At 40.0% G+C, this 12764-nt stretch overlaps 1 long non-coding RNA gene across 1 annotated transcript; it reads right to left on the reverse strand.

Moving 5' to 3' along the window:
* Positions 1-3062: 3062 nt before the first annotated feature.
* Positions 3063-12413, reverse strand: LOC123376367. The gene is made up of 3 exons (XR_006581762.1): positions 12239-12413; positions 11485-11646; positions 3063-4726 (listed from the first exon to the last, which is right to left on the reverse strand). It is a non-coding gene; the product is annotated as an uncharacterized LOC123376367 (long non-coding RNA).
* Positions 12414-12764: the final 351 nt, after the last annotated feature.

Genomic DNA, 12764 nt, shown 5'->3' on the forward strand with positions numbered 1-12764 from the left:
GGGCTTCATTGTGTGGACGGGTGCAGGTTAATTCAGTTTAACGCTGCTAAATTCAGTATAAATGCGTAGTGTAGACCAGGCCTATGACAAAGTCCCTCACCAAAGGCTCTTAAGCAAAGTAAGCTATCATGGGATAAGAGGAATAAATGGTTAGTTTTCAGAATAGAGAGAGGTTAGTTTTCAGAATAGAGAGAGGTAAATAGTGGTGTTCCCCAGGGGCCTGTACTGGGACCAGTACTATTCAATGTATTCACAAATGATCTGCAAAAAGGGGTAAACAGCGAGGTGGCAAAATTTGCAGATGATACAAAACTACCAAAAATAGTTAAGTCCCAAGCAGACCATGAAGAGCTACAAAGGGATCCCACAAAACTGGATGACTAGGCTACAAAATGGCAGATGACATTCAATGTTGATAAATGCAAGCTAATGCACACTGGAAAACATAATCCTAACTATACCTATAAAATGGTGGGGTCTAAATTAGCTGTTTCCACTCAAGAAAGATCATTGAGTCACTGTTGATAGTTCTCTGAATACATCCACTCAATGTGCAGCAGCAGACAAAAAAAAGCTAACAATGTTTGGAATCATTAAGAAAGGGATAGATATTAAGACAGAAAATATTATATTGCCTTTATATAAATCCATGCTTTGCCCATATCTTGTATAGTGTGTGCAGATGTGGTCACCCCATCTCAAATATATAGGAATTGAAAAAGGTTCAGAAAAGGGCAACAAAAACTATTAAGGGTATGGAATAGCTTCCGTTTGAGGACAGATTAATAAGACTGGGACTTTTCAGCTTGGAAAAGACAACTAAGAGGGATATGATAGAGTCTATAAAAATCATGACTTGTGTGGAGAAAGTAAATAAGGAAGTGCTATTTACTCCTTCTCATAACACATGAACTAGGGATCACCAAATGAAATTAATAGGCAGCAGGTTTAAAAACAAACAAAAGGAAGTATTCCTTCACACAACACACAGTCAGCCTGTGGAACTCCTTGGCCTTCACAATATCCTCTGGCAAAACTATGACAGGGTTCAAAAAAGAACTAGATAAATCCATGGAGGATAGGTCCATCAATGGCTATTAGCCAGGATGGGCAAGGATGGTGTCCCTAGCCTCTGTTTGCCAGAAGCTAGGAATGGGTGACAGGGGATGGATCACTTGATGATTATCTGTTCTGTTCATTCCCTCTGGGGCACCTGGCATTGGCCACTGTCAGAGGACAGGATACTGGACTAGATGGACCTTTGGGCTGACCCGGTATGGTCGTTCTTATGTTCTCTATGAACTACAACAAAGGTGGTCTCAATTCAATTCATATTTTGGTCACAGCAACCTGCATAGTCTTGTGTTAAAATATTAACTGTGGAACAGATTTTTAATGCCATTATTTATTGGACAAGTTCTCTAGACATTTATAATCCATAACTCACTTCTGAATTGATTTGCTGCTGCTTCCCAAAAGTCATGCAGTGAAGATCTTGATGTATTATAGTTCTAAAATACCACTTTAAAAAATTCCCATTTACATGTATGCTGTCTAGTGCAGACATTAAATATCATAAATGTAGAGTTAATGTCTAATTTCTATAAGTTATGTCTTTTAGTAATTATATTAAATGAAGAGATATTGACTTTTAGAGACTAAATTCCAAGTTCTTTTCTATTGCCAAAGCAGTCAGGAATATCTTTAAATAAGCTTATGTTACATTGACACTTTAATGATCCATCAGGTAAAATTGAGAGAAAAAGTAATCCCTGAGAACTAACAGAATTAGAATTCACCAAGCAATTGTGAAAAGCTCAAAACAGGTAGATACAGGATCAAACGTTCAGCTACTGACAATCAGAAAAGCTCTATTAACGTCTGAAAAGGTACACTGTTTTACAGCAGCTAAAGAACTTACTTATAATAGTCTACAAATCTATAAAGAGAACTGAACATCAGAGTAAGATAATTATACAATATACATTTTTTCCCCTCCTGCCTGAATCATGCTTTTCATTAGATCCTGTGTAACTGCTTAGGTTCCTTACATACTCCAGTATATCATATTTATCTTCATAAATACTGAGAGTACTTGGGCACTTCCTGTGCTTGAAATTGGATTTAGCCTTTATTTACTTATTTTTAAAGGGTGAGAATGATTAACCAGTGGAACAAACCATCGGGAGAAGTGGTTTAGTCTTTATCTCTTGATGTCTTCAAATTAAGAGCTGGATGAATCTCAGGAAGTCAGAGAAGTCACAGGTTATTGGGTCAGTGCACAGGAGATTGGCCTATGTAGTTTAATGATGAATGTATAACTTCTACATGCATTCCACTATAATGATGTAACAGAAGTCTTCATACTTAGGGTATGTCTACACTGCACAATCCTTACAGTGGAATGTAGAATGCCTATACCGGTCCTGCTCCTTCCCCCTTCCCCCCAGAGGTATAGCAGAGATGCACTGTTTAAGCATGTAAAGACACATCTGAACCCTTATATATGTACGCTATATGGTGCTCTGCATGCCCAAGCAGTGCTTCCAGTGTCTAGCCTACACCTTTTTTAAGCAGTGTAGTATACCACTGTCTCTCCATTGCCGAAGTCTTTCCCCACCACAGAGAGACTTCAGCAGGAGAGAAAGGGTCTAGCAGAGGGGAGGCAGTGGGGAAAGGCTTCAGCAATTCCTTGCTGCCAGAGTCTTTTCCCCACTTCCTCGGACTTTCATTAAGATGTGTAGCTACACACCACAGCATGAATTCAACTTGCTTTTCGCTGCACTGTGTAGCTACACTTGGTGTACATACCACCACTAGTTTTGTGCAATGTAGACATAGCCCAATGGTAAATGCTTCAAGGATGAAATGCATTTCAGTCAAAGGGCTACTACAAGACCTATACACCACTCCATACCTCAAAATAAGGGTAGAGAGAAATTTGGCATCTAGAACTTCTGGGACTCTCTGCACAAAGGTGATTTTCACCGTAATACTTTGTCTACTGAAGCCTATCCTCCATTCCCAAAACTGTGCATTTGTTTTGCAGCAATGGTTGCCATGGCAAAAGAAAACTTCCCAACACAGTTCTCTTTTTTGATCATGATGCTGTTTCTGGTGATGCTATTTCTAGTGGGTAATGAAGAAACATGTGCTTTGTAATTTCCTGTTGCTAATGCTGTTTGCTGAGAGTAATTCTTATTCCCAGGAAGTAGAGAGTTGCTTTTGGTACTATTAGGTACACTTTCATAGTGTAATATGAACTGACAATTGACCTGATTCTCTATCACAATATAAAGTACTAATTACTCCACAGTTGATATAATTAGTATGAGATATGAATGACTTTATTGGCAAAAACAAATGTTTTACGCCCACATAGTGAGAGGAGAAAGAGGGTTCCCAAATAAGGATTTTTGAAACCTTTATTGAGACACATATTGGTTACACCCCTCTACGTCACAAGTGAATTAACAGTACAAAGGAGTCCATCTAGCACAGGTGCAAACTTGGTTAGCCATGTATCATCTCTATTCTACACAGGACCTTATACTGCACCCCCAGTATCTGCGAGCCTTCCAATGTGGCATTAAGCAACAGAACTGGGATGTCATTTGTTTGTTCTCATCCTCTCCCCAGTGGGTGAAGATTATGCAGGGAATGTTTTGTTTTGAATTTTTACACCCACCCACCTCTACCATTTGTGCTAATGGAGTAACAGGAAGTGGTATAAGTCTGTTATCTTCTGCATTGACCTGCCTCTTAAGAGGGATAGAGACAAGTGCTTTGCCATGGGATTCATAGCTGTTTCTAGACAGAGCAGAGGAATGTGGTAAAATAGCTGCATTCCCACTTTAAGGCCTTTTAAAACTGCCAGAGAAATGTGTGGCCTTACTGTAAATGACAGGCTTAGTACTTCTCTGTGAATATTTGTTTTTCTGGAAAGAGCTTGTTTCATAATTAGTCAATGGAAAATCCTGTAGTCCTTATTCAGTGTAAATAGTTTTGCCTGAAGATTCTGGTGAGAACACTTTTTTTGGGGGGGGAGCGGTGAGGTGAGGATGGCATGAAGGAAAAGTGGCAGATGACAGTGCCTGTCATGTTCACAATCCAGATCGTTAGCTGGTATAAACTGGCCTTGCTACATTAAAGTCAATATAGCAACATTAATTTACACTAGCTGGAGATATGTTCCAGCATACTAAGTTCTTCCCTAGTCCTAATGTTGCCAAAAGGAATTGCAGAAGTTCGTGCCAGAGCTGAACTTAGGTTTGCAGTCTTACCCAGCTTTGCATTTTATTTACTTGTTTTGACAGATTTGCCTTTAAAAATAAAATACCACTTCTTTAATTAATTTTGGTGTAGCCGCACAAAATCTTGAAGCTACTGTTTCTGAAAGTGTAAAGAAGTACCTTTCAGCTTGGATCTCTTTCCTTTGATTTTGTACTTAGAAACACACAAAAAATATTCAAAAAATTAGGGCAACCACCTCAGCTGGTATAAACTGGCAGGCAGGGTTCCTGAAGGTACTGTTGGAGGTGGACCTCCAGCGTGGGCTAGAGCAGAGGGTAGAATGTGGGGTGGGGATGGTGTCCAGGAGGGAAGTTGACAGTTGACCCATGCAGGTTTATGCCAAATTAGAAGCTGGCCTTTGCATCCCTATGGTCTTATATCAAGTTTCATGCTGGAATGATTTTCCATTTTGTTATGTCCAACTTGAAGACCCCTGAAAATGGATGGCAGAAGCAACTTTAAGCAAAGCAGCAAATATATAAAAATAAATAAGCCCTTTTCAGTTAATGCCAAATGCACTTTAGCTGCATTTTGAGAGAAAGGCTGTATTTTATAAACAGTAGATAGCAAACCTTATAGTTTAAATATTTAATGTGCTATAGATAAGAGAAAAGGTATAATGGGGGTACCATATGTCAAAAACTAATATAAAGATAGAAAGCTATCTTAAATCAAAGAGTTGGCATAGATGGTTCTCATCAGATTGCTTTCAGTTTATATTTTATTATGAGAACACAGTTCTCTCCTATCCAAGATTTTTACAGCAATGAGTTTCAAAATGTGAGCAAAATATGGAAAACATCCAAATGCAAAGTTAGGGTATTGCTCGGGAAATATGTCTTTTTGTTAGAAGAATTAGAAAAGGTAACATTTCTCAGTGTTAGAGGCAGCTTTTAAATCCCCCATTAGAAGATTCAGAACAGTTCATTTTACTGCAGGGCAAATGACATTATGGAGAAGGGCAAGAGAGAAATATGTTTTTTTATGGAAAAGAAAAGCAATTACATTATTTTTAATGCATAGTATGGATTTCATTTAAGTTTTACCACATCAAAAAGATTGACGTTTTTGCATGTTGTGCTTGTTTAAGACATACTGTGCTAGAACTAGAATACCTGTAATTCAGTGACATAAGCATAGCTTTTAAAATAGGAAAGAAGGTAAAAACCTGAGGGTTTATGGACTGATTCTCAGAGGAGCTAAGTACCTGCAGCTTTCAAGGAAGTCAAAGGAAGCTGTAGGTGCACAGCACTGGGGGGGGGCGGGACTTAATTCAAAGCCCATTGAAACATCTAGGGGGAGGGATAGCTCAGTGGTTTGAGCATTGGCCTGCTAAACCCAGCATTGCAAATTCAATCCTTGAGGGAGCCATATAGGGAACTGGGGTAAAAATCGCTCTGGGGACTGGTCCTGCTGTAAGCAGGGGGTTGGACTAGATCTCCTGAGGTCCCTTCCAACCCCAATATTCTATAAGCTAATAGGAGTGTTCCCACTGACTAGTGGGCTTTGATCAGTCAAGTACATTCCAACAGCTTCCTTCATTTTTCAGAGAAACAAAGCCCTGGAATTTCTTTTCCTTTTGAGATGCACCAAACAATATCTGCAGTGCAGGAACAGCAGTTCTACATTGTCCCAAGATGCAGGATAACTTATTCCAGCTTTCCCTCCTTATTTCTAAACAGGTGAGCATCAGATATTTTAACCTTTAGAGAGTATATAAAGACAGTCATCCTGGGCAACAGTTTGCTGGTAACTGTATTTCCTTTTTTAGGGCCTGATTCAGCAAAGCACTTAAGCCAGTGCTTAATTACAAGCATATGCTGAAATGCTTTGAGAACAAATAGGGATAGGATTACTCTCATGTTTAAAGTTAAGCACATGATTAGATGCTTTGCTGGATAGGGCCCAGAGTGCTCAGAACCTTAATTCCCCAAGAGCTATACAAGTGTGTTTCACATATAATTATAAAATATTGCAGAATGAAGAGGTCAATTTAACCCCTTTGAAGCTCACGTAACCCAACACGCCACTCTAGAGTGAGATCCTCTGCTGATCTACATCATTGTAGCTCCATTGCTTATGGTAAACTCAGTTGCATGAAAGATGCAAATGGATTTCACCCACTGTGTAAGAAAATAAAAAATTAGTTGAGCTTGGATACTTCCAAAATATTTAGTCTGCAGAGCTGGAATCGATTTTTCTTTCAAGATTTCCAATACTAGCCTGGCCACAAGCAGGAAGAACTACCATGGGATCAACTGCTCTCTTAGCATTCTTTCGGTCTCATGTGGAGGGGGCAGGGGAGAAGCACAGAGCAGCAAAAAAAAAAAAAAAAAAAAAGAATTCTAAAAGATTCAGGTTGGGGTCTGGGAGAAGTTTGTCATGCAGGAAAAATTTAAGGTGGTCTCAGTTGGTGCTTTTATCAAACATTCAGGTAAACTCAGCCTTTGTAGCATTACTTAAGCTTCTCTAAATTACTACAAAAGGAACAATTAGATAGAATACTACAAATACTGTGATAAGTTAAGACATTAAGGCAACTAGCAGGACTTTAAAAGGCAAACATTATGAGTCTTGGAAGCAAACTGTGATCCCAACAGGTAAAGTGGTGTAGCTCCAAACACTTGAGATTATACCTAGCTTGTGTGTTAAAGTGAGTAAAATTTTTTAGAAATATTTTAAATGGTGCCATATTAATAGTGCTGGAGCCTGAATTCCTCTATTTACTGAGATAAGCAAAGCACTGAAAAAATCTGATCCAATGAACAATATACCAGGATGGGACTCAGGAGGAGTTCTATTCCCAGCTCTGCTACAGGACATTGGTCCAGTCACTTAATCTTTATGTCTCTGTTTTCCTAACCCCAAAATTGGTCTTCTGGAATACTTAGACTGCAAGGTCATTGAGACAAGGACAGCCTCACCATGTGTTTATAAAGCACCATACAGCCCTGATCTCAGTTGGATCTTGTATTACAGTTGCACCTACAAATAAATAGCAAACATAGGAAGTAGCAGTGAAACATACTGCTTCCTTCTGAAGGACTCACCTCTCGTGGAGAGGAGTTCAGTCTCCATGGCTTTGGTATAGGGTCTGCCGTCAAGGTTCCAATTGTACAGGGACTTCATTTTAGATATACACCAAGCTGAGGAGCTTGATTTGTACCTGGCCCAATGGATTCTTTAATTTTAAAAGTATTTTCTTGGAATTGAAGTTGATCTTTAGGTTAAATGGAGGCATGTGAATAGATAATATTCAGAATGTATTTAAATCCCTAATGGATACATCAAAGCATGTGCACATAGTTTTAAAGAGGTGGGAGGGAGGGTTGGTAGGTAATCCTCACTTTTCCATTTCACAAACTTAACTGGCATCTTGAAAACTGTTTGGAGAACTGGTTTAGAATAATTTGCCAGAATAGATAAAAAAAATAAATAAATAGTGTTCTGAATATCAGGCAGGCTTTGATCCTCTGAAGAATAGAGTGACATCACGTGCAGCTATTTTATTAGAACTATGTATAGTGCCAAGGTTGCAAAGAGTCTTATGGCACCTTATAGACTAACAGACGTTTTGGAGCATGAGCTTTCGTGGGAGAATACCCACTTCGTCGGATGCTCCAAAACATCTGTTAGTCTATAAGGTGCCACAAGACTCTTTGCTGCTTTTACAGATCCAGACTAACATGGCTACCCCTCTGATACCTGAGTGCCAAGGTTGTTATTCAGCAAACATATTATTGATCTAAACCATATGCAATTATTTATCACGCTTTTAAAAATATAGTTGGAATGAAAGTAAGAAAGACAAGCATATTACAATATTTCAATCAAGCACATTACAGTCAGACACTGGCTGTGCTAACTTCCCACTCACTTCTGTTAATGCACTTCAGCCTTGACCTGCAACAACCTCGCTCTTGCATATTGGGTCTCTCCTTTCATCCGAGATGTTAATTGTACCCGGTTACATGCTAGTTTTGTGACTGGTACAAATGGGCATTAGTCAGCACAAAACAGCAATTAAAAGGTTGTGATCCTATGCTGTATTGTTCTTTTGGGACTATTTAAAAGAATAAAGAATAGACAAAAATGTTACTTCAGACTTAACGTGTTGTTTGGATTCCCTTAAGAAATTCTTTTAATATATATAGATCACATTTTGTTTTGCATTATAGGTCTGAACCAAAGCCCATTGAAGTCAATGCGAATCTTTCCATCAGGTTCTAAAACCCACAAACATACCTTAATATAAAAATCTACATTCAGGACCAGCTGCAAACTGATTCCTTTTATAGTCTAGGCATGTCATCCTCTTTCCTCTGTGACTGGCTTCTCCTTGCAACCTTGCTATTGGTAGCTCTTTGTTTGAAGCTTCCATGATGCAAAGAAGATAAAATGCAGCAAAGTGAAAACTCTGATCAGATAATTCTCTACACAGCAAGGAGGGAGTAGCAGGTATAGAGAGGTTTCCAACATATGTAAAGGGGAGACGTCTCTCTTCTTATAATACTGATTACCCCAAATCTGGTTCCGATGCTATTGGAGAAATAATTGAAGATTACATCTGCTCTTTCAAAATCTTTATTACAGATGGAATCTTTAGAGCTGTCACTAAGTTTTAAAGGCTAATTTATTCATTCTCATTTCAGTATATAAATGAATAACTGGCTCAAGTGAGGTTTTAAATAAGTCAGTGATATATTAAAGTAAAATCATCTCTTCTTACTACATACACATACAGCGATGTACTATCATGGAAAAATACTTGTCAATATTTATTCCCTCTACTTCCCTTTTGCCTCAGCTTTTTTTGATTCTATTGGAATGACCCAACAACCCTCTAATTCCCCAATACGATGAATTTATTAAATATTTAAAGAACTGTAGTGCTCTTCTTTATTATTTTGGTCTGTTGTGAATAGGCCTGGCCCTAGGCGTTCTACCAGCCAGGCTGGAAAACAGCCAAGGTGGAAAACAACTCTCCTTCCTCCCACCCCTCCTCCCCCATAGAAATTGAAAAGAAAAAAAAAAGCTGAGCAGTACAGAGATGCAGTTGGTGCCCACAACCACCACCTTGCTCGCTTGTCCCTAAAACCAACCCTGCGCATTACACATGAAAAAAGAAACTCTCTGAATGAAGTTATTTGATGGAGGGAGTAGGGAGGCATACCACCACAATACAAATATTCCCTCAGGCTTATATCCCAAGTAAGCCCACCATAATTCCTAAATTGATATTTTCCGGGGGTGGCACAATTTGGGATGGTTGGTTTATATATGGTCGTCTTATCTGCACAAACAGTTGTACTGCTTTAACTGTACCAGTTAGCTTCATAATTTATGCCATTGGGGAACAGAAATAGTTTGAGGCAATTAATGTAAAACAAGGCAAGTCATGAATGGAGAGTTAAATCCCAACTCCACTAAATTCAAGGGCAACATTTCTACAGACTTCAATGGGACCAGGATTTTATGTTGAGAGTTTTAAAAGAACAACAGAATTTAATTTTGCTTTGGACAGTGATGTATTTATATACATACATACACACACTTAAAAATTCACATTGTACATGCTTATCCTAGTAAGAAGTTGAGAGTTGAAATATATTTATAGGGAAACAAGTTTGGATAAGTTTTCCAGTTGGAATTTAAGCTAATATCTTATTTAATAAGCATTATTAATGCAGACATTAGGAGAATCTAATTGAAATCATTATAGTGAAATAAAGTTTTAGAAATTTGAGGATATGGATACGTGTTCTTACTTATTAAGCAAGTTCTCTTCACAGAGGGATGATGGCAATTCTTTTATTGATGATCATGCTTGGACTGAAACTCCAAATGGACAAAATGTCAGTTGACTTCGGAAATCACCGATCAGATGATTTGAGCTAAGCTACTAATGATGCCAAGGTGGGCTGTTGCAAGATCAGCGTTTGCATTCTTTCAGAGTCAAAATGGCAGTTTGTTTCAGCTGTGTTCACAGCCTTTCCTATTTTCTAGTCTGGAACATTCATGCAAAGAGGTTTTGTTTGCAGAAGTGTTTGGACAATGGCTGTTTCTACAAATACCTGTATGTACATGCAAACAAAGCTATTTCTGCACAAACAAAAACATTCACAGTTTGTTATTCCAGGTTAGTCATTTGTTATTTTAATTATATTGTTTTGAAGAGTCTCAGTTGTTGAATCAGAGACTAGAAGCTATCATATGACTTTCCTGAACACCCTCTTCTGGCCTTCAACCAACCCCCAGCCTCTCCAAGTTCATTATCAGAAGCAAGCTCCCCACAGACCAGGTCACACCAAACCAAAGTGGTACTAGACCCTTCCAGAACAATGAAAATATCACAACAATGATTAATGTGTAACACCAACAGACCCCAGTCGTTGGAAGGCGGGAGCGAACCTGGGCTCTCTGGAGCTTAGTGCATGAGCCTCAGGCTAACTGACTGTTAGAGATTAATGAGTCTGCTCTACAGCCTTCGCTGTGAGTAAGTGGTCTCGGTACCACTAAATGGGACAGAGCACCACAGCCAGGAGGTCTATGGATTACCTTTCAAGATCCATGGGCACTACACATACCTACCACAACATATAGCACACCTCATCCAGTGCATTAAATGCCAAAGAATTGTGTGCATGAAACCAATCACTACGCTCTGAAATCAACTTGCACAGGAAAATGATAAAAGACAAACACTGTATCACCTGTGAGTGAACACTTTTTCACAAAATTATCAATCCATACCTGACCTCTCAGTCCTCATTCTCATGGAAATCTGTACTTCACCTTCAAAAGATGAGCCTGGAAGCTTAAAATCAGACTGAATGGAGACACTGATTTATGGTTTATTAATCCACTAATACTTTCTCACTCTCTACCTTCTTCTCCCACCTATGACTGGAGTAGTATTAATGGGCCACTTCACCTTGAAATGTATGTTAGCTACTTACATTAAACAATCTGTTCCACCTTGTATTTAGCTATGACACTCAGAGTATGTTTCCCAGACTTGAACAAAAGCTCTGTGTAAGCTTTAAAGCTTGTCTTTCTGACCAACAGAAGCTGGCCCAATAGAAGATATTACCTCACCCACCTTGTCTCTCTAGTGTGACTTAGGAGGCAGAATACATACCATGAACAGAAAATAGTTCAAATGAAGATGAGATGGCTTGTTGTACTTACCACTAGATAGTGTTGCTCCCTGGCAGTTCTAGAGATTAGCTCACCCCCTTCCAGCAGTTATATCCCTTCATTTTCTCCTCTGCAGTTCCTCTTCAGCTTTCAGGAGCCACAGCTGTCCTCTTCATGACTCGGTCCTCCAGCCAGGTCACTATTGTGGTTTCCCTGGGGGAAGAGTACATCAAGCATAGGTGGTGGGTAGCATAGGCAGGGGAAGGCTGCACCTCCCCCAACAGCCTGGTATGGCCCTGTCCAATATTCTCCCCAAAGGTCCCCTCCTGCTTGCCCTTCCCCCTTGGCCCCAGCCCAGGCAGGCTGGTCTGGTCACTCATCTTTATCTACTAAATACAAGCATGCTGGAGCTGGGTTAGGGATGCCAAGCATTCAGGATTGTCCTGGAGTTTCCAGGAATTAAAGATTAAGCTTTAATTAACATTTATGTAATGCAATGAAACCTCTAGGATTACGTCCAACCAAAATTGGCTACCCTAGCTAGGGTTACAGATGGCCATGGGGTTGGGGGCCCATGGCCAGGTGGGGCCTCAGGCAGGGGCTAGCCTCTCCAAGTCAGCAGGTCAGCTGCTGCCCATGAATCAAGTTTCCTTCTCTGCAGTGGTCTCAGGCAGTTTTCTGTTTTCCTATCTCACAGTGGCTGTTCAGGGGAACACAGGTCTAAGCCAGATTCCAGCTCAGGGTCTACACAGCAGTAAACTCTATTCCCTGCACCTTGCTACCTTTCCCTGAGCTGCTTCCATACCTTCTAGCCTTCCTCACTCCTCTGGGTTTGCCACTCTCTTCACGCCCCCCTCCCTTGGAGTAACTTTGCAGTCCCTGAAACACTCCAGGGAGTGACTGCAGCCTTCTTCCTGCTGCCCCTTCTGCTTACAGTTTCCTGTCTTTTGTAGAAGCCCTCACAAGTGAGCTTTTCTCTAATTAGCTGCCTCTAGGCCAAAGCTCCCCTGTTTGCAGCCTACTTAGCTGACTGGGCCCACCTGACCCAACTCAGCTCTTACAGAGCTGGCGTAGGAGCACACTCCCTCACAGAAGAGTGCCTACCAACCAAATCAAAGAACTAAAATGAATCCACAGACAATTGCCTGAATAAGAGGAGAGATAGCTCAGTGGTTTGAGCATTAGCCTGGTAAATCAAGGGTTGTCAGCTCAATCCTTGAGGGTGCCATTTAGGGAACTGAGGTAAAAATCTGTCTGGTGATTGGTCCTGTTTCAAGTAGGGGGTTGCATTACCTCCTGAGCTCCCTTCCAAGCTTGATATTCTATGATTC

Source organism: Mauremys mutica, chromosome 8 (assembly GCF_020497125.1).
Source record: "Mauremys mutica isolate MM-2020 ecotype Southern chromosome 8, ASM2049712v1, whole genome shotgun sequence".
Taxonomy (NCBI): Eukaryota; Metazoa; Chordata; order Testudines; family Geoemydidae; genus Mauremys; species Mauremys mutica.